The sequence below is a fragment of the Acomys minous genome (assembly GCF_964271855.1).
Source record: "Acomys minous genome assembly, chromosome: 1".
In the NCBI taxonomy this organism is placed as follows: Eukaryota; Metazoa; Chordata; class Mammalia; order Rodentia; family Muridae; genus Acomys; species Acomys minous.
In genome coordinates, this window is record NC_140483.1 from 48,934,020 (window position 1) to 48,955,013 (window position 20,994).

At 34.2% G+C, this 20,994-nt stretch overlaps 1 long non-coding RNA gene across 7 annotated transcripts in view; it reads right to left on the bottom strand.

Annotated features, from left to right (window-relative positions):
* Positions 1-20,994, bottom strand: part of LOC311592149 — a 43,813-nt gene that overhangs the window by 735 nt on the left and 22,084 nt on the right. For 2 of the 7 annotated variants that reach the window (XR_014777311.1, XR_014777313.1), the window contains 8 exons: positions 13,385-13,498; positions 12,979-13,282; positions 11,287-11,565; positions 10,990-11,110; positions 9,929-10,041; positions 6,188-6,272; positions 5,514-5,552; positions 1,793-1,956 (listed from right to left, as the gene is read on the bottom strand). This is a non-coding gene — a long non-coding RNA (uncharacterized lncRNA). Of the gene's footprint in view, positions 1-1,792; positions 1,957-5,513; positions 5,553-6,187; positions 6,296-9,928; positions 10,042-10,989; positions 11,111-11,286; positions 11,566-12,978; positions 13,283-13,384; positions 13,499-19,167; positions 19,243-20,994 lie in introns of those variants that run through there. The other 5 variants (XR_014777314.1, XR_014777312.1, XR_014777309.1 and 2 more) reach the window with 5 other exon arrangements.

The following is a 20,994-nucleotide window of genomic DNA, read 5'->3' on the forward strand; positions in this document are numbered from 1 at the left end:
ATATGTAATATGAGCAATCATCATGCAGGAATAGCTTTATATATTTAATATTTCAGATACCACACTTAAAATCTGTAAAATTTTACAGAAAACATCAATATTTACTAAATGCAGAAAAACTGTTACAAACTTTTATATTTCGTCTATCTGTCTGGTGTCTGTGTAAAGTAAAAGATATCTTCGTACTTAGCAGAGTGCACTGAGACAAATTAATTTATTGCCTCAAATAGTGATTCAACAATAATTTTTGAGTAACTCACTGTCTTACCATGTGACTTCTCATATATTCTTCTTGGGAGAAAAACCTGATTTCTCCACTTTATTTCTTCTTGATAAATCAACATATATGAAAGTTGAATATTTAGCATAAAGCCAATTAGGTTATTCTAATCATTTTAGTAAGTATTTCTGATAGAGCTGGTATCTTCATATACATAAGGCAGGTATGATTTCTATATCCAATATCATTATATTGTCCATGATTAGTAGTTAATAAAAAATAATCTCTCAGGATAAAGAGCAAATGTAAATTCAAAGTAACACTTCCTACATATTAAGTTACCTTTATCTGAATTCAAGGTTCAGCTTCCTGCTGTCTATTTTAGGAGCTTTAGTAATTCTTTTAGTGGTTTAGTGACATCAACACAGGTCAAATTGAATCCATAGCCAACACAGAAAATAATTTCAGATATTGCAATAGGAAAGAGATTTGGTGTTTATCCAAGTGGAAAAACGTATATTTGAGAGCACAGACATAGAATTTTCAAGGAAATTTACAATGTATTAACATGGATTTTAAATACAGTGATTAAGAAATTATTGAAGAGCTGGCCATGGATGGTGGCACACACCTGTAATCCCAAACCCCAGCACTCAGAGAGGCAGAGGCAGAGGCAGAGGCAGAGGCAGAGGCAGAGGCAGAGGCAGAGGCAGAGGCAGAGGCAGAGGCAGAGGCAGGCAGATCTCTGTGAGTTCATGGCCAGCCTGGTCTACAAAGTACAAGACAGCCAAAACTCTTGAAAAAGAAAAAAAAAACCCAAAAAAACCAAAAAAAAACCCAAAAAACAAAAACAAAGGGTGGGGGCTGGGGGACTGTGCTGGGCTTCCCTAAGAGTCATAAGAGTCTTAATTGCACCTTAGCATTAGTATTTATATCCTATTGGTGATTTTGAAGTTACAAAATAGAGACTCATTAATAAACTCCTTTTCTTTCCCTTGTTGGATAAATAATATTATAGAATGGATCAGGAGATTCTATGGGCAGGAATAATCGCTGATAAGGTAGAGCCAGGAGCTGCGATGCTTGACAGATGGTTGAAGGATTATCCTTTTCCTGTAAAGGGTATTCGTGATGAGATTCCCAGAAACTGCAGGCTTATAATTGGGAAAAAAGCCTTTAAACAAATGCTTCTATTATGTTAAATTCATGATTCTCAACTGGCAAGAATTTTATTGGATTCATCTCCTTCCTGCCCATGCTATTATATTTCCCCATCTTTATATCCTGAGTTGATATGAAATGCCTTTTAATGGGGAAGATCTAGGCCACAGTGAGAGAAACGAAGGTGTACCAAACACAAAGATATTCCATTGCCTTAGACTATAAGGGCTTGAAAGACACCCTTGTCTGAACCTCAAGCTATGTTCCCTTTAACATTGTCAAATTATCTTCTGCTAGTAATATTGAATTGTCTCATAGTTTATTTTTTTTAATTTATCCATAAGACAGGAAACAATTTGCTATGTTATCAACTTTGAAAAAGTAAGAAAATTACTAATCATTTTATTGTACCTGTTTAATGATGCAGATGAACACATTTCTGTAATTAGTACTATATTGTACATAATTATTAGAGATTACATGGTTGTGTTAATGATTGTACTTGAAACATTTCTTGATATTTATAATTTTGTGATTATCCAAAATGATTTTTTCCATCCATCTGAAATTTTGGTCTGCAAATGGAATTATAGCAGAATGCTTATTGACAATCTAATTGCCAGCTAAATAGTTATCTTGATTATCTTAATATTTAAATATATAATAGACATTGAGAAGTTTCCCCAACTATTTCAGTAATACAGATATTTTTTCCTTTACTTTCATTAGTGTAATATCAGTTGATTTAGATTCTTTTCATGGTTCTTTTAAAGATTTATTTTACATATTTGTGTAAATTTCTTGAGAGATTTACATATAAAAATAAGGCATCATTTCTTAGTGTTCAGATAATCATATCCTTTGCTTCTAAAAGGTTATTTACAAATAAGATAATAATATTCAAATATCTAGCAAATTTTAAAGCCACCTTTGCATATACATGGGTTAAATATCAATATTATACTGGAAGGCTATTGCATGTTCCAATTCTAAACCAGGCCCAAGTTGTGATTGAATATTCATAATTATTGATATGATTCTTTTAAATGAATATCAACTTAAGCATTTAAAATCAGTTGTTAAATCCTGAATTCTTTTTCATTATTATTTATTTGACAAGTTATTGTTTAGAATTTTGCATTACCATTTGTTACAAATAAGTATTGTCTAATTTTCTATTGTATTCTTTGGCATCTCAAAACAAAATCTATTGTATTGAAATAATTGCTTATTAGTAACTAAGCTTGTCTCTGATTTATTACAAATATTATTATGCAATATAAATGACTGACTGTAGTATAAACAGTGTTATATCATATCTCTCTATAAGCTTTTATTTGGAAGGAGTGGGGTAGCACTACATATCAAAATGTTTCAAATTGTATGCATTCACCTTAATTACACTTATTTTCTCACTGAAAGGTAAAGTTATATGAGAAGATGCCATGTTCTGTGCAGCAAACAGTGAGAAAGGAAAAGGTACTTAGATTCAAGTTCTAATTAAACATTGTCTCACTTTTGTAGGAAAATTTAATGTTAAAGAAAACTATTCCTTCTACTTATTACTGTATATGCTGCAATCAAATATTTTAATTTTATTTTATTGTTAAAGTAAATTCCAAAAAGTTAAACAATTACATATACATCTTAGTATTTTTACCTTCTACGGTCTCATAATTGCTTTAGGTATTTTTTTCATTTTAAAATGTTTAAAGTTGTGCATACACATTATTTTGTTCATTTTCTTTTCCCTTCTCTCACTTCATATGAGGAAGCCAATTGCAATTGATAGCTACTAGAAGAGAACAGTCAGTTTTCCTCAATAGAGAAATACTGGTAAAAGCGCCATACTCCTCTGAATATTATTATGTTAATTAGGCATTGAAAATTTTTTCTTTTTCTTTATTTTTATTATTATATTCTTGTTACATCTCAATGGTTATCCCATCCCTTGTATCCTCCCATTCTTCCCTCCCTCCCATTTTCCCCTTATTCCCCTCCCCTATGACAGTTCCTGAGGGGGATTTCCTCCCCCTGTATATGCTCATAGGGTATCAAGTCTTTTCTTTGTAACCTGCTATCCTTCCTCTGAGTGCCACTAGGTCTCCCCCTCCAGGGGACATGATCAAATATGAGGCACCAGAGTACGTGTGAAAGTCATACTCCACTCTCCACTCAACTGTGGAGAATGTCATTGAAAATTTATTGTAGTGCTTATTAGATTTAATTAATTGTACTGACACAGTAAAAATGGAAGACAATTTCCAAGCTTTTGTTTTCAAGTCTATTTTACCTACTTACCTAAATGCATGCAGCTTTGATCATTGGAATTTATATATGTGCAAAAGACTTATGTTTGATATGGGAATGTAACATAGATAGGAAACTCTGTGTGACAAATAAAAGCCTTGGAGGACAGACTTTGTGGTGCTCCACGCATCCATAAACAACAAATAACTGAAATTCAGTGGTATAGATTAAACATTTCTGTCATGTGGTTTAAGAACATGCTTTTCTTTCTGGAAATAAGCATTTCTCAAAAGGTGGATGCATAATATATTTAATAGGTGTAGATTTTTGTCATATAGATTCAAAATGTCCAAACTATAACTAAAAGAAAATTCCTGGCAGAAGAGCAGCCAATAAAAATTTCTTCATCACAAGTCAGAATAATAACTGAATATGAATGTTCTTTCTGTTTTCATGAACTGTATTTAAGTCACTTCTTACACAACGAAGTACTTTTCATAATAACTCCATAATAACTTTCGGGAGTGATGATTTAATCACTAAGTGATGTTTCTAAAGGTCACAGGGATAGTGTAGATTATGTAATGTCTAAACTTTCCCTGACTGCTCATCTGTTCACTCAAATCTGTTCAGGGCGCTTCTCCAGATCCATATTAGCAATACATCTGCTGCACTTGATCAGGTCGGAACAGAACAGAAGTAAACACCAGATATTTGCCCAAGGCAGATTGATTTTAATTTATTTTGGAAAGGATGGTCAGTTTATGATGTTCTAGAAAATTACTGTCTCTCTGAACACAGGTTATAATTTTAATGTTGATTGATATTCAGTCTCTGGAATGGATCAAATTATTTTTTTAAAAATTGTTGAAAACTGAGAAATTTAAAATTCTTTTATTGCTAATAGTATAGATTATCATTATTTCAAAATATATTTTATGTGCATAGGTGTTTTGCCTTCACGTATGAGCAACATGTACTTGCTTGAAACCAGAAAGAGTGTGTTGCACCCCCACTAACTGGAGTTACAGAACCTAATGAGCATCCGGGGAACCAGTCTCGAGACTTCTGAAAGAGCAAGTGCTGTTAACCTCTGAGCCGCCATGCATCTTCAGTATGGATTACCATGATGCAACAAAATATTGGAGGGATGGGAAAAGACTCACTGAATAAGCAAACTTCCTGTTTTTCCAGAGGACCCTAGTTTGGTTCCCAGCCCATAAGTCTAGTGGCTCACAGTTGCCAATAATGCCACTTGCAGTTGATCTGATGCCCATTTTTTGCCCTCCGCCTATACCCACGCACCTCCCCCTCTCTTTCACACACACACACACACACACACACACACACACACACACACACACACGTAAATAAAAATAAAATGACTCTCTAAAAATTGTTGGAATGAAACACAGTTAACATGTCTTCATTCTTATAGTGATCTGATTAAATACACTTTTGCACAGTCTATATTTTCTCACCATTGTAATAGTCTTAATGAAGGAATGAGATGGATATGATATTGGTATGCACTGTTGATATCTTTTTCACTGAACTTTTAAATCCTTTAAATATTTGTTTTTACATATTTTGATACTCTGAGTTACATAGATAACAAAAAATATAGAACTTCACTTGCATACAGATCTACATGGGGAACTTTTTTTTTAGCCATAGTTTAAAGTCACTCTGTGTATATTTTATGTGCATTCATTGAGTAGTATTACTGATCAATCAAGTCAAGGCCTAAAGTTAGTCCTATATCAGATTCAGATTTGTTTCTTTGTTTCTTGTTTATTTATGCTCTTCCTCTGTGGCCACCCTTAAAGTATAAGTCCATGATTTAATGAATCATCATGGAGTACCTCAAATAATATATCACCTTGTAGAATGCTGTTATAAGTTCTTGTTGATTTTCAATCTAAAAATAAACAAGAAATATTTTTGCTATGTTTAATATACAACTGCTCTTGAATTTTCTGTCAGTAATAAATAAAGATTTATAAAATCTGGTTATAGGGTATGAAGCAGATTGAAAAATACAGGCATTTCCAGAATACTGACAAGGGTAGAACAATCCCAAGGTCTAAACCTCAATTTTAAAAATCATAATATGGACATTTATCAGAGTGAAACAAATTTAAATTAAGAATTTACTGGGATCCCAGCTTAAGCCAGTAACCATTTAAATATAGAGATAATTAACCCAGTAATACATTAACTCTGATGTATTTCAGAGAAACAATTATGGGACAGAGAACTAAGGAATGTGAATTTATTAGTCTCTGACCACTCTGCTGAGTCACTTATTTCATTTGGATGGTGTAAGCATATGTTAACAGAAGGCTTAATACAGACATCATTAGAATTGGTGAAAGTTTGGCTTTGGAGCCTGGTTTCAGGTGGGATATAGAAACTTTTATCCATTTTACTCAATGGGTTTATATTATATTATATTATATTATATTATATTATATTATATTATAAAAGCAGCTATTTGAAACTGGTTCTTGATTGTTTTTAATTAAACCATCAGGGACTTAATAGAGTACTCACTGTGCAAACTTTATGACTGGAGCTTGCCTCTCCAAGATAATGCAACAGCTGGATGGAGCTTGGTGGCTCCTCAGCAACCCCAGTGCTTGAGAGAAGGAGATAAACCAACTAGATAGATTACTGAATAAGTGTGTTCTGGGTTTAACCAGAGACCTTGCTTCCATAAAGAAAGCAAAGAGTGATTTAAGACACTGAAGCATGAATCTTTGGCCTCCATATATATGTCCAAATACATATGTTAGCACAGACATGCATAAGAAAATGCAAGTTCACTCCCAATATACCTTACTTTCCTCCCAAAGTAAAAATAGATAATAAAATGGATATAATGTGATTAGTGTTTCTTGATGCTGTGTTCCATAGTTACTTATCTGAAATCCTTCAAATAAGAACCACCAACTCCAAGAATCACTAACTCATAACATTAGTAAATATATGAATTTTCATATTTGGAGTAATAATATAATTGGAATATATCAACGTATCTTTGGATAAACACATAAATCACATTGATATAGATAATATCCACTAGCAACCTTTTTCCGGTTCATATCAAGTTATTCAATGGGTTCTAAGTTGCAGTTAAAGCACAGTAAGGTCTGGTGATCAATTATATATTATGGTGATTATGAATAATGACTTTGGCTGAGCATTAAAAAACACTATAAAGAAATTTTGTAAATGTGTTATTGATTACTACAAAAGTCTTGGAAAATATGCAGAATGCCTTAAGAATAGGATAAAGGGAAGAAAGATAATGGTCACATATAAGCTGTAAATCATTACAGTGACAATAAAATAATCTATTTTGACTATAAAATAAAGCAAAATCATATCTACTGCAAATATCAGTATATATTTACTAAGGAAACTGTAAAAAAGTTACATTAGTAGAGAAATGATAATTGATAATCTATATAAATACTTAAAAAGAGACAGAATTAGGGTGGATTGAGAAATAGAAAAAAAATCTGGGAGGAGTTGGAATAGAGGAAACCATAATCATATCATTATATAAGAAAAAAATCAATTTTCAATAAAAATAAACTAAATTATAAATCTGTTTCCAAATCTCTGGAAGCAAAGAGCACCATAATAAGTATTATCAACAGTTCTGCCTTTGGTACCTTGACACATAAAGACATACATTATTTTACTTTTACGGATTATTACATGTTAGGGTCTGGGTGATCTGCTAAAGAAAGACCCCCAAGACAGTAAGAAAACGCAGAAGGTTTTTTCCAGCATGCAAGGATCACTTCTCTCCTCTAGAAGGTGACCCTGAAATGAACAACTAGTCTCAATTTACAGTTAGAGAGATTTGTGGCAAATTTTAATGGATTGGTTAGAAGTGAGGGTGAGTTAGAAGAAGATTCAGGATTAGATGCTTGTATTGTTACTGGGGACATTTTGAGTCCCTAAGGTTTTGGCTCTTACTCAGGAGTTGGCCTTTAATTAGATTGGCCAGGGCCCGCTGTTTCTTTACCAAGGCCATGAAGTAATAAAAACATGGGACCTGGTTATTTTGCTCTGTAAATTGATTGGCTCCCCATGCACTGTCAATGAGTTGTGGTTTTTCCAGGAATTATTAGAAACTTGGTCTCATTAGGCAGAGATGAAAATCTGGAGCCTGTCATGGAGTTGGACTAGTTTAGAAAACAAGGGTCTTTGAGGGAGATGTCTGGGGTTCTTGAGGAAGGGTGTCATCATTATATGTTCTAAATGATGTTTCAAAAAGTTTAAAATTTTCTTCATCACTTATTATTCAAAGGATCTTGGTGCTTCTTATTTCTTCTTTATGTGTTCTTCTTCCTGCCCCCTTATCACCTAACAATGAATCCCTCCTTTATCCATTTTTCCACATTGCATTCCGTGGTCACTTTGAGAGAATAAAGACATTTTTAAGTAAAACTTATATAGCTGTTATAAGTGGTCTAATATGATTATAGTAATAACTGTTAGTGAAGTAATTGTATTATTAAATGGTTGCCGTAATTATTACTGTAAAGGATTGATTTGAAAAATCACAAGAGATCCGTAAGAGGTTTTCTCTATTATGGAGGAAAATGGAGATGCAGTTGGTCTCCAGGATAGAGCAGATGGAGTTTGCTGGAAGGAGTAGAGGGAGAGAAGCTTGCAGTCGGGATGTATTGTATGAGAGACAATTAAAAAAGAGAGATACCAGCAGTGCAGGTTAGCATCTTACAAAACGTACACATTGACTTAGGCAGTTTACTGTCTGAATGCAACACTCTCTATAACGTTGGAGCCTCATCTTCAGCTTTCTGGCCCAATATCCTTCTCAAGTCTCTGAGGGGCATTGAAGGCCAGATAGTATAGTTTTACATTCAACTTTAGTTGGTTAAGGGATAAGATCGCTTTAGATCAAGATCAAAAAATTAAGTTATTGGAGCTGAAATAGGATAGATATTGAATTTCATTCAGAAATTTAGACCCAACAAGACAGGAAAGACAATTACTTCAAACTGAACAAATACAAATAGCCAAATCACTGTGAATGTAACATTTATAGAACTCATGATTCTCATGATTGTCACGTGGTTCTCCCTGCTGTATATGGTTTGTTGTACATATGTGTAATAAAATAAATGTATTTAAAAAAGAGATAAAAGTATTCCTAAAATATAGATATAAATAGTTATTGCTTCATTATATGCGATTATTTTATATAAATTGCTAAAAACAGAAAATAAACTTGACAAACTTAAAAAGAGGAAAAGTCACAAGAAAGTTTTAGTTAACTAATAATCAATTTTTATTGAAAATAAATTCTTCTCTCATACAATATATTTCAACCACAGTTTCTCATCTCTCCTGCTCTTCCTCATTTTTCTTTCACTGCCCCCAAGATCCACTAACCCTAGTTTCCACTTCAGAAAAAATCTGGCTTCCAAGAAACAACAGGCAAACAGGACAAAACAAGATACACTAAGACAAAACTTTACAAAAGTGTAAGAAAATATAAAATGATGTCAGTGGATAGTAGAAACAGGAACTTATCATAAGATGCTTTCACTCTCTTTAATGAATCATTAGGAGAAGAAGTAGAAAATGGCAAATCTTCAGGATCCAGCTTCTGGGACAAAATGAGGAGAACGTGCTTGAAAGCATGAAGTATTTCAAATATTAATGACATGGTTATTAAATTTATATATTCAAAAATCTTGATTAAGAGAAATAGGAGTAATTTCTCGGTCATAGACACACTGAGGACAGAAACAGCTGGATAAAGTTCAAAATTATTCTCAAAATGAAGCATTAGTTTTCTAGAATAACAGGAGGATGAAAGGACTGATGATAATAACCTCGACATTCCTCTTCTCCCAATACAAAATCAATACAGTGTTTCCCCACACTAGCAAAGATTAGCTAAAATGATAACAACACACTGTGTCCTCCTTCTCTTTGACACTATGTGCAATATCAAGAAATGGAAACCAAGCATTTGTTCTACTACACTTTGAATAATTTCACCATTACAGGTCCACTCTACCTCTCCTCTGGTCAGAACACCTGGACACCTGGTTCTAGAAAGTGAATACTTTCAGATACTTTCAGGACTCTGACTTTCATATGCACATACATATAAACAAACAAGCATACATAACATACATACATACATATATGCATGCATATATTATCTATTATGTGTCATTTTTTGCAGTCTTATGATGGGGACCACACATTTTCAACTTTTAACAAAACTAGGATTCTCTTTACCTCTCATATTTAGAAAAACACTTTAATATAATTCTTTCTTCTCTTAAGACGTGCCTCCTCTTTTTGTTTCCTGGGTTTCATAAACTTGTAACTTCAAAGTTTTAGAGCAATTTCTGTGTAAGAGAATGGCATAATAGCAGGACTCAAGTCACAGACAAAGTTTGTCACAGAAAAATCTTACATAAAATAAAATAATCTTATATAAAATAAAAATTCTCCCTTATCAATACACAAAGTCACTGAATATGCAGATACATTTCATCTCTTACTTGTTTATGTATACAGGAATTCTGTTTGAGATAACTGCAGTATTATTTTGAAATCATATTTTTGTGGATTCTAATACAGTCACAAGTGATTTATTTCACTGATAACCTCAGGTTTCTCCTCAACATGTTACCAGATATTGGATAAGCAAATATCCAATCTGAGTTAACAGTTATAAAATAACTCTTATTAGTTTATATTATCTTCCTATAGCTTTTGCATGCACACTCATAATAACTCTTGCACTTACTTACTTGTGTGTGTAGATGAGTATGTGTGTGGAGTCCAGAGCACAACTTGTGGGAGTTGTGGGAGTTGTGGGAGTTGTGGGAGTTGCTTCTCTTCTCTCACCATCTGAGTTTAGGATTGAACTCAGAACCTCAAGGATAATGGTAAACAAATTTATACACTGAGCCATTATGCAAGCTCTTCTTTTCATGAATGCATTACAGAATATAAATAAATAAAATTGAAAGACTATCATCTATCTATTTATCTATCAATCATATGTCTGTCTGTCTGTCTGTCTGTATACACACCCACATTCTTACTCACACACAAACACAGATTATGCCTAATGGAGAATTCAACAAAACCAAGTAAAACAAAAACCATTAAAATGACATTTAATATTAGTAATTAAGCTTTTATTATGGTTACTCATAATTTATTAGGAAATTTTTAATTTTGATAATCAACATTTAAAGAAAATGTAGAAAGAAAACATAGACACATATGAAGTATGAATGCTGATGTGTGATTTGTCAGAAAGAACCTGTGCTTTTATAACTTACTTATACAGTAGGAAGAAAACCGCCATGTATTTCAAGCATTATCTTGGAAGCTTAATATTTTTTTGTCTCTTTAATTCAATGTATAAGAACTCTCCTGTGTCTTCTCAGCTATATTATCTTCCTGTAAGGAAATTCAATCAAAAGAAATTAGCCTAAATGCAGTATAGTCTTAATTCTCCATGGAGTTAACTATAATAACTCTGACACTAAAATACCATTTATTTTGATATACACAGAAGAAAACACAGTGCTCATTGCATAAAGTCAAAGGAGTATTAAATATAACTTTGTTCTTACTCTTAAAGAGGTGCCCAAAGGCAAAAGTGCCATTTTCTGTCAAGCACAGCTCAATTGATAGTTCACTCTTCATTTGGCACAAATGCCTCTTTTAAAATGATTCAATCCCTCTGCTACCTCATCTTCTTTGGTCAGGCAGGAGTCATTGGGAGAGAAGATTGGCCTATTATCTCTCCACTCTGTCAGAAACAGCAGCAGTAACAGTCACGATTCTCTCATCTACCTCCAGTTCACTGCCCCATAAAACATACAAACTGTGCTGTCTGGAATTAATTGTGCCTAGAGGGAAATAAAAGGAAATAGGTGGGTAGTTAAAGAGCATGTTGGTATATGCTAATATCTCTCTATGTGTGTGTTTTAAGTTTTTAAAATCTGAATTATCTTGAGACTTGAGTTGCTATATAAGCATTCACATTTAAAAATTAATGTTCACTATTACAAGATTGGCTTAAATATTCTTATAATAAACAATTTAGCAGATGTCACAGCATGTCTCTTGGTAACTTAGTTTAATGTTTTTATGAATTAAAAACAAGTTTACTGGGACCTTTCTCTCTGATCATTTATCTTTTGAATATGTAGACAAACTCTTGAAAACAATTAAAAAATAACACTCATTACCTTTTAATTTCCTTATTAGCTATTGAGAATATAATTTTGTACATTCATTTATGTGCATGTATGACTACTTACATACTCTGTACATGACTGTGTAAGTTTAGAAACTAGATAGAGTAAGCATTATCCTGTGTGACAGTCCAATTTCATGACATTTCCAATCTTGCCAGTTACAGAGTGAAAAGAAAATGTGCAAGCTTCTTCCTGTCATATTTTTCAGAGTGTTTTCCAAATCAAGTTCTTGAGAAATGTAGATAAACCACGGATTTTCTTTTAAAACAACATGTGCTAAAAATACTTGCATTTAGTTATTTGACAACTCAGTAATTCTTTCATTTGTGCACTATTAATCATTCTATAGATAAGCCATCTTAATCTAATTTTTAAAACCTTCCAATAAAATTGATATTATGTTTGTTCAAACTGTGGTCCCATGACAGATAAGAATAGGAGGAGCATTGGGCTGAGATGACAATTAACAGATAGCAAAATGGTCACAGGAGTACGAGAAGAGTTCAGCGCTAGAGTCTGTGGAAAGTTGTAGAGAGAACAAAAGCTTCCTCCTAGAGCAGAAGCTGCAAATTGGGCCATTTGTAGGTTTTATGGCTTAGACACACCACCTGGAAACATGTCGACCTTCGGTCTAGATTGGAGAATGTTACTCCATTGCAATCGTAGCCCAGCAAATTCACAGTGTATTGTTTTAACAAGATGTTTCTTTCCCTTCGCAGAGCCCTGTAAAAATCTCCCACACACTTCACACCATCAGAATTCCAAATTAAGGCAGGGAAAGCAGGCTTTCAAATTCAGGTTTACAAATAAAAGAAATTTTTTCTTTTTCATTTCTTACTTAACTTACTTTACATCCCTGCAGGAAGTTCCTTACCCTCCTCTACTCCCAGTCACCCCCTCACCTCCCCAACCCTTCCCCAGTGCATCCTCCCTTTCTTAGAAAAAATGAGACCTCCTATGGATATCAACCCCCTTAAGACTGGTCATATTTTCTTTGCCACTAGACCAGGTTCCTGCTAAGGGAAAGCTATCCAATGGTAGGCAACAGAATAGGAGACAGACTCTGCTCCTGCTGTTAGAGGTCTCTCATGAGGAACAAGCTGCACATTTGTTAAATATTTGGGAAGGATCTAGCTCAGTCCAATACATGCTCTCTGGTTGTTGGCTCAGTCTCTGTGAGGCCCAGGGTTCCAGGTTAGTTGATTTTTGTAGGTTTTCTTCTTTTATAGTTCCTGGAATGTGACAGTTTCAAATGAACATTTGTTTGGATGCACTAGGCACTCGTGAAGCCCCAACAAAAAGAAGTGAGCAAAGGCAGGGAATGACTTCAAAGCTTCTGGGTTGCATCCCAGGACCTTGTCTCAAACTAAGAAACAGAAAAAACAAAATAAAATGAACATTTCCTGAATGAATCATTCAGCGAATAAAACCTATGGAAAGTACAGAGTGTACAAAAGGGAGTTTACACCTTGTAGTGGTTCTTTGACTTGAAACAAATCATATTCTTTTGTATGTGATAGTGAGGGTCATAAACTTGGAAGGTACAAACTGTCCTCAGATTCTCTCATAGGATAACATGTTCCTGGTAGGATAAGAAGAAAAGAAAGGGTTAGACATCACACACACACACACACACACACACACACACACACGCACACACACTTACAAACATATAAATAAGAGCCTATCATCTCTCATCTTATTGATTTATTTTTATGATACCACCAAGCTTTAAAATTTCAGATGCTGCAGAGCACAGCCAGACAGGCAGCAAGTTTGTAGCTCAGCTTCACTATGACTGTTTCATTTTACCTCCCCTCTTTTCTCCTTTCCTGATTTATTAGTTTTCTTGATTCTCATATGGAGTATAAACATAGGTACACACACATAGAGACTTTGTATTTATTTTCAGTGTATTATTCTTGGGTGCACTCGTAGGACAGATTTTAAGGCTTATATAGCTGGTGTATAGCACATGAGACACTGCCTTTATACTAAGTGTGTACAACAATCAGTTCTGTCTAATACATCATTGTAATAAAGAGGATGAAAACAATTTGATTTTCCCCTAAAGCATTGCTTTTGAAGTGATGAGCTTCTTACATTCTTACTTAATTTTCCATTATTGTTGGGTCATTTGTATTCTAAAAATATAATTTTGACCACCAGTTCCTGTTAAATTACCCCTTCATATACTTTTCTGCTTGTCTGTATGTCATCTTAACCATCTGCATATAAGTTGCCTCACTTAAATTCAATGTGAAGGTCCCTTTACTAAGGTCAACAACTGTCTACCTGTCTCACAATTTGAGAGAAAAAGAACAATGTAGCAAAGGAACAAAAATGATGAGTCCTTTAGTTGTAGCAACAGGAGGATAAGGCAATGGCTGACCCTGTATCCACACTCGGTAAGCAGAAGGAGATGACGGCTTGTTCTAGGCTCACTGCCTCTGCTTAACTCACTCATCCGTCCATCCGTTCACTCATTCATTCATTCGCTCATTCATTCATTCCCTTTTTCACTTACTTATTTACTTGTTAGTTCAGGACCCCAAGAGACAGAGTGGTACCACCTATCCTATCTTCTCAAGTAACTATTTCTGTTAACACCTTCAAATACATCCCCAGAAGAGGTTTTCATAAATTGTTCTAAACACAGACACCATAAGGAAGATTAAGTATCACAGCATTAAATATTTAGTGTGTGAAAAAGTGCATTTCTCATATCATCAACACATGCAAATGGCCCATACTATCTTACTCTCCAAATTATATTTTGTTTTTCACTTTGATGACTGTGGCTATCATTCCTTTTTGGGACCTAAATAAAAATAAGCAAACAAACCCAAGGAAACAAAAACCTTGGCAACAAATATTTCTTATTTATTGATGTATGTAGATGCATGCGTATATTTAATTTCCTCTAGTCCATAAACATAGTTTTCAGGCTGCGATTCTCTGGATTCTGTCTACAATCTTTCACTTATTAGTTTGATGGTTTTAAGAACAATGATCTGCCACAGATTGTGAAAGTGAAACATGAAATATAAGGAAATGATAAAAAAAAAGTGGTGAACTTCCATAGATGGTCTTGTTTTTCACACTCACCCTCACAACTTGATAAGCTTAAGAGAAGACAGGCTATTGCATAGAAGTTAATCCTTAAGATGTAAATGTTGTCTGGCCAAATACTCATGGGATTGCAAGACTATGTAGCACAGCCTATAAGGTGCAGTATGTCTCTCATAAATCTTTATATGGCTCCTAACTGCTATCGTGTTGCCTGTACTCCACTGCTTTCATCCCTTCACTGAACCTGCATTTCTTGTATAACTTTATGACAACAACAACAACAATGATAAAAATAAAAACAACCCCTCGGAGTCTGCATGGTTATTCCTCTTCATACTTTGAGATGATATCAGATTATCATGGCCTCAGTTAGTTATTTTTAGACTTTCAGATAATCTTTGACATTTCTTAGCATGGAGTAAAAATCTATTATCTGCATAACATTTCCATTATAGTCAGATTTTATTGATAAAGAGTATTTTATCACCTATGCATGCGTCAAGGCATTATTGCTGTATGTTTATGTATTTTCATATATAAAAACAGAAGGATGAGGAAAATGGTGTATAATATTGCATACGATTATACATTTATATAGAGAAACAAAAGTAGAAGGTGAGATAGAGAAAGATTCTTGTATTTCTTTCTATCATTTTCTCAGGGAGTTTTACCCAAACTAAACAGTCAGTCACGGAAATATTCAACTTTTGACTCCAAACTGATTTAAACCGTAAAATAAATGTCACTGAGTATTGAATTCAGAGTTCAACAGCTAAGCTCAAGATTCATCATAATTTCTTCTTTTGTGTGAATACCACTTTGTTTTCTTCTGGTAATCTCTGAATTTAGATGGAAGCAGGATAACAAAATAAGACATATTCTTTATTTAAGAAGCTTGGCTTTGTTTCCATGGAAACATTTGGGGAATAGGTTTTGAAAACGAAAATGACTAAGCATTTCTAACTCCTATATTTTTGTTTGTTTTTAAGGTTCACAATTTAAATGATTGAAATCTCAGCTTTGTGACTGAACTGCCTAACAAGCCGGCATTTCTTCATGAAATGTGGGGATAAAACGCTATGTGCTATGCTTCACTTAAGTTTTTTGTTTGTTGGTTGGTTTGGGGTTTGTTATTGTTGTTGTTGTTGTTTTGTTTTGTTTTGCTTTGAGGCAGCTTATGGGAAATGAACTGAAGTGAGTTTTTGTGATGTTAGTGTATGACTTACAGTTTATTAAAGTTCTATTTAGTTGTAATTATAAAAATACCTTCTAGAATTTCATGGGCCTCTGTATAAATTTATTGGCTTTAACTTTTTAGAAAAGACTGTATTGATGATACAACTAGTTTAACATCAAATAAAATAATTTAATCCCAATAATTTATACTGAAGGGTCTGAGGTATTTATAGGTTTCTTTTGAAATTACATTTTCTACTTTGGATAGAGCAAGAGATAATATACTATAATAATAAATATATACTATAAATAATAAATACATAATATACTATAATAATAAATCTTGTAGTACAAGTTAGACAAGTTTTAACTTTTAACTCTGTTGATGGTAGATACATTCACAACTGCTGTAACTGAACCTGTGGTTACAGCAATAGAGGCGATCACTCATCTGAGAAGGCAAGGTGAGCATGTCTCTGTTCCTGATAATGAACATGAAGGATCTTTCACACACATCATTGTTTCAGTACTTTTTATGCATGGGCCAGTACCCATACACTTCATAAATTAAACTCTCTATATAAATTTCTCCTGAATGAATCCTCATATCCAGGGAAAGTTTTCAATAATTTATAATTTTTCTCTCCACAATTCTAACATGAAATAGAAGTATACACACACACACACACACACACACACACACACACACACACTTTTAAGTAACTATTTTAACATGTATTTCTTACTTTTCTTTATTTTAAATCCCATTACAACAATCATCTTTTGCTTTCTTTGTGCTTCTAATATTCATTAGGTCAGAAAGTGTCACAAGATCAGTTATTGTTTATAAGGATGGAAAATCTTTTTTTAAAAAGGCCAGGAAAAATAAAAATTTTTATATGAGTTAGAAATCATGCATTGGGCCAGCAAACATGGCAATCAGGTCTTTGTACCATTTTATTTTACTTCATAAAGACAGAACAGATCAACACTGATCATTCTAGTTTTAATACTAGCCACAATTATTATAGAGGTTTGTTTTCCATCATCAAGAGACTTGAGGTCCTGACAATGAATGTAGAAAAATTTGATGTCATTTTCTGTTGATGAGATGTCAAGATGAGAGATTTGGGGATAACTCACTTCAGTCAATTTTCTCAAAAATGAGATGTTGGGAAGTCTGTAGACAAATAATCTTTCTAATGTGATAACAATTGATGCAAGCACAAAGATGACTATAATTCATGGTCTTAGAAGGGTTGACTTGTTATTGCAAACCACTGTTAACAAATTATACAGGTTTTCATGTTATAATGAAAAAGTATTACATAGTATAAATATTATTTTTGCAGAGTAGAATGTGCCTTTAAAAGTAGTTCATTTCTAGGTAGAATAAGGATATATAAATACAACAATAATTGAGACAATTTGAGGGGCGATGTGATGGTGTGATCACACAGACATATTTTCAGTGTTGTCTCTTGCTTTCTAACCTGATTCACTGTCTGTTATGTTGTTTTGGTCTCTATACCGCATACTCCAGTTGTCTGGCCAATACAAGACTATTTGAATTGATCCTATTATCTTAGCCACTTTCTTTCTCATGGAATGCTGAGATTATACATGCATATTACCATATTTAGATTTTTATGAGTGCTCTGTGGATCTGAACTAATGTCATCTGGTGTAGGAGGAAACTGATTATACCTACTGACTCATCCTCCATGACACAAGTGAATATTTCTTATTGATTGTATCATATTTTAGATAGTTGTAGATAAAGAATTCTGTATTTCTCCAGTAATGTAGTCAGTCATTTCAAAAATATCAAACATTAGGCTTTTATAATTAGCATTTCAAAGCATTTGTTGACATTACAACCCACTTTACAATATCTGAAAAAGAATATTCACGTGTTTCCAATTATGTCTTTTAGTTACATATTCCTGACACAACTCAGCATTTTACCAAATTTATATGTATATATGATGTGAAATGTATAGAAATACCCTGCACTGAAACAGAAATCATATAATGGTCACACACATAGTGTCACACATGAATCCCATGTCATGGAATGGGCCTAAAATAAAATCAGACATTGATTAGGGACTGCCTCAAGCTTTTTCACCACTGTCCATTTTCCCTTTCCTTGTTATTTCTGTAAAATTGTGCTTTCTTCTTTAAGATGCTAGGTAAACCAATACTCTAGGCCAACTCCGAACATTATGCATTTCCCTATATTGTAGGCTCAATTACCTTATCAATTTTACTTTATTATAAACTTATTATGAGCGTACCTCCCTTACAACCCAACTAGCTTAAATAAGAGGGAAAGGAGATTAAGGAAAACAAGAATGAAACATTGGTATCAGTTCCTAGGCACAATTCTCCTGGGCAGTCAGCAGGAGCCCAGAGCAACTGGAACCTGAAGCCTCTCTGGAGCCCAAACCCTTGAAGCTTTCCCTGGAGCGGGCCTCTCTAGGGATATCTCAAAGTGCAGGGATGAAGAGCCAAAAACCAAGTCGGAACAAAAATCCCCAAATCCTCCTGTTTGGTGCATATAAGGATGTTTTTCATCTGGCAACAACCAAGCTCCCCTATTAAGTGGAACAGCTTCTAAGTGGAAAAACATCCAGCTCTCTCACATCTAAATGGTAAACATCCTGCTTTCCCCCCATCCCACACGTGGCATCAAAACAAAACAGGTTTATCTCTCCTATACAATGTATATATAATATCCATCTTAGTAATGTGTTTCTTCTTATTCCTTTACTCCAGCAATTTCAGCTAAGAAATTAGATGGTTATAGGAGAAGCTCTGATTGTTCCTCCATGCTATCCATGTCAAGAAAAATAAAACAGATTTTAGGCATGTAAACACAATATGGTATTGGACTAAACTCTGATATCAGGTCAAATCCTGAAACAATAAATAAAACTCTCAATGGTTCAGTTTTCTTATTCAGAAAATATAATAACTTAGAGATTCATAATAACTTACATGTGCTTGGGATATTGCTCAGAATGTAAAGGTAAGTAGAGGGAGTCACCCAGCATGCACCTTTGCCTCACATACCTGCATACACAGAAACAAGTACCAGCACATAGATTATAGGGACCTCAATTAATCTAAAGACATCCCAAGATCAAGTTCTCAGCACAAATGAGATTATATTACCTCAGAGGGACAAAGGGCAAGGAATAAGAGACAAAGACAAGAGATAGAAAATGAAGAAGAAAGAAAGAACAAGGTAGAGAGGGAAAAGATATGTGTCTCAGGGGACAAAGAACTTCCTCTGAATGGAGAAGAATTAGACATGGACGTAGGCAAACGATAATTTTAAAAGATAAAAGGGGAAACTCTTTGTTAGGATAAGTCGATTAATTTTGAATGGGCATGTTCATGAATGTGAACAAAAGGTGGCTTTTGTTGTTGGACTTCAATACTGGACCTTGGGAATCATCCTGGGGGTTGGGGGTGAGATAGAATGTAATGCTTTTTAGCAAGGGAGAGGAAAAGGGCAAAACCTGTTGACAACATTTGCCATGCTTGGTCCTGTAATAGCCTCTTCAAAGATACTCTCCCATTACACAGAAATAAGTATTTTACACTGAGAATGCTACTAAGAAACAATGATATATGACACTTGAGAGCTCAACATTTTTTTAGATCTGGTATATTAATAAAGCGGGATTTGCTAATAAGACTAGCAGACTTTCAGGAAAGTGGGCATGGGAAAATCTTTTAAAATAATCTGGAAAACCTAAGACTGAAACTATAGAGTTCTCACTGCTGGTGAAAAGAATGATTAGCCCTGGTTGAAAGCATGACATTTTGAGATGTGTACAAGACCATTAATGAATAACTATCTAAACTTTGTAAGAATCATTCTCTAGCTAGGTGTTTTCAGGCAAAGAACAAAGATATACCCTTGTCCCCTTCTGTAAGAGTCAATACAAATAGGCCTGTCAATCACCTAAACAAAATACCCCTCAGGAAAACTGTCTGTTCTAGAGGCTTTAGAAATAATCTAAAGCCTGTGAAAAATAGAGAAGAACACAATGGTCCCTTTGGCCACTGCCAACTTTGAGCCATTCAGTGAACATTTGTCTGCTCGGTAATAAACTCTAACTATTTTCTACACTAGGCTGTATATATTGATTTTAAAATATTTAATGGAAATCAAAAGGATCAGGAGTCCTGAGTCAGATTCCAGTGATAGTAGATAGTACTGGTTTTATGTTCTTTCTGTTTTACTATTTGGGTATTCATTCTCTCCCTCACTGTAGATTCAAAGCCGTAGTTCTGTGCCCTGGCAAACAGAAAATATTCAAAATTGTTTAGAACTTTCTGAAACATAACTTGAGTTATATAGACCATGTTATATGGGCACAAACTACTTTAAAGGCATTTCTAATAAATAGTATGTATCCAAAAATAACACAGTTGTTCATTGGGTGGATCTGGGTAGGGGTTCTAAGTTTACTGCAAGTATTGTCCTTGGTTGGTGCCATAGTTTGAACAGGACCCCTGGGCCCAGACCTGCCCCTCATAATGTTCTTCTAGTAGGTTTTTAGGACCCTCTGGATCCTTCTATTTCCCTATTCTCCCATGCTTCTCTCACCTAGAGTCCCAATAGGATGTCATCCCCTCTGTCCCACTTTCCTGATAAGTGAAGACAGTAATGGAACATGCCCCTTGGGCTAGGGTCCAGATATAAGTGAGTATATACCATTTGACTCTTTCTGCTTCTGGGTTAACTCATGACATTCATCACAGTTGAGTGGAGAATGTGGTCTGACTTTCACAAGAACTCTGGTGCCCCAT